At 48.2% G+C, this 2,285-nt stretch overlaps 1 long non-coding RNA gene across 1 annotated transcript; it reads right to left on the bottom strand.

Annotated features, from left to right (window-relative positions):
- Nucleotides 1–18: 18 nt before the first annotated feature.
- On the bottom strand, nt 19–2,279 carry LOC105002060. The gene is made up of 3 exons (XR_826911.1): nt 1,412–2,279; nt 768–926; nt 19–229 (listed from the first exon to the last, which is right to left on the bottom strand). It is a non-coding gene; the product is annotated as an uncharacterized LOC105002060 (long non-coding RNA).
- Nucleotides 2,280–2,285: the final 6 nt, after the last annotated feature.

Below are 2,285 nucleotides of genomic sequence, written 5' to 3'. Positions count from 1 at the left end.
GATTTTTATCAGTAATTTGACAGGTTAATAAAATGCAATAGATTTTTTTTTTTTTGAAGTCAGTCATTTTGACTGATTCAGTTACAGGCAGACTCAAATACCTGAACACTTCCCTGGCTGAGAATGAACCAGCAATATGATAAATGGGGACACCATACCTTTTGTCCTTAGTGTCACTAGACGGCAGCGTGTCCAACTGTGAGCTCTCTCGGACCACCTTTTTGGAACTCTGACACAACGAGGAGGGGGGGAGAGGAATTTTGCAATTAGATGTATATTCATTTTATTTAAAACTTTATGATTTCTCTAAGAACTGTTTTTGAAATATATAAGTAACTGAGTCTATAAAAGCAGTGACTTTTAAACATGACATTCAGCAAGCACATCAGAATAAGCTACCTGGAAGGTATTCTCAACATAGTACATTAGACTTAGACAAAATGTTACTGTCTCAGGACTAACTCATTCATTATTCAATCATAGAGCTTTCATTTTATTTATCTCTTGTTCTGAAAATAATAAGATATCCCAACTTTTACAAACTTTGACAAATCAAAACTTCCTCCATCTTTTACTCAAACAAAACCCATGATTTGTCAGGAGTGTCAGATATTGAGAAGGCTGGAGCTCTATGTGACCTTCAGATTTTCTATGCTTTTCCCTTTGTCTCCAGTAGAGATGGCAGATCTTTACCACGAGGTTTTCGAGTACACCACAGAAGCCCTCAGCACTCCCCACCCACAGACGCCCGTCCACAGGATCAGCACCTTATCCGTGGTGTCCTCGTCTGGATTCTGTTGCATGATTTTCATGTATTTCTCTAAAGGATTTTCACCACTAACAGATTTAGATTTGTCTTTCATTTCCTCAACACTTGATTCGTATTCTTTTTCCATTTCCAACTTCAATGATTGTTCAATTAGCCTCTGAAACAGATGGGTACCAGAATAGGAACTATACATCTTTTAGAACTAATAAGGGTTGAGAAACACACAGTAATGTAATCCTGATCCTTTACCTACAACCCGCATGCCACAGAACTGTTTTTTAATTGAAGTCACTGCTACCATCAAAGGGGCACAAGTGAAGTGGCCTGAGTAATCTGTCTGGGACCAGCCTAAGGGCCAGGAGCACATCAAAGAAAAGAGGACAGGGGAGCCCTGAAGCAAGAGGCTCTTTTTTTAACCTCATTTACGATGAGAAAATCAACCGCAAAACAAGGTCCTCCTCATTCATGAGCCTGTTGCGAGGCCCAGATGAGGATGCATGGGACTGGGCTGGCCCTGCTACCCTCGAGCCAGAAGGCCTGTGTGCTCCACAGCTCTCCTCAGGCGCCCAGGGCTGGTTCGCGTCCCTGCTCCTCCTAGGACTTGGAGACCCAGGGGGCTCCCTCTCCCACCAGCATCACTACCCTCTCCTGATCCAGCTTTTCGAGTTCTCGTTGCTCCCTCTGCAGAGTTTCCTGCCACTTGCTCTGCCTCTGCTCGTCTCCCTGCCTTCGTTCCCTGGCCTGCTGTTCTCGGAGTTTTTCTTCTTCCTTCTGTTCTCCAAGCGATTTCTGGTTGACACCTAATGGGACAGAAAATAACGAATAGCTTCCGGCAGCAGATTTTTCAGACAAACGCAGGATGGGTACGCAGGGGTCTTGCCAAGCCCCAGGGAGATGGTGCGATTGTCAGCCGCTTCCAAGCCCTCAGCCCCAAACCTGGCAGCGTGCCCCGCCCACCTCTCAACTGTGTCCCCATTCCCTCCTTCCTCGCCGAGGGAGCCCTGTATTTCTGCCTCTGCATCTGGTTCTGAGCCCGCCAGATCCTTAGCATTCTGACCCGATCATTCATCCCCATTTACTCCCACAGCATTCTGGTCACTACCCCCACCCTACTTCCACAGGGGTACAAGAGTCTCCTGCCCAGAGCAAGACAAAACCACCAACCACCCTCCCCTCCCCGCTCAGGCCACCTGGCCGTCACTCCATCCCCTCCAGGCAGATCCCTCCCTGGGGTTTGGGGTTGCCTCTGTCCCCATCATCCCCCATGTTTTCTCCTGTCCCTTTCTGGCCTCACACCGATGCTTCTACGGGGCGGTTCCCTGCCATCTGCACGTGGCAATCCCACAACACTGGCTTCCTTTGCCGAGCTCACTCTGTACTCTATCCACCAACCTCCAGGGCTTCAGGCTCCCACCTCTCCTCGTCCTACTACTGCAGTGAGGGTCCTGACCACCCTTCACCCAGAGCACCAACACCACAGTCTGCACTCCCTGACACCAGTCTCTCAGCCTTCAAG

Source organism: Bison bison, unplaced genomic scaffold (genome assembly GCF_000754665.1).
Source record: "Bison bison bison isolate TAMUID 2011002044 unplaced genomic scaffold, Bison_UMD1.0 scf7180017855293, whole genome shotgun sequence".
NCBI lineage: Eukaryota > Metazoa > Chordata > Mammalia > Artiodactyla > Bovidae > Bison > Bison bison.
Note: the sequence above shows the minus strand (reverse complement) of the source record. Positions and strands in the feature narration are given on the sequence as shown.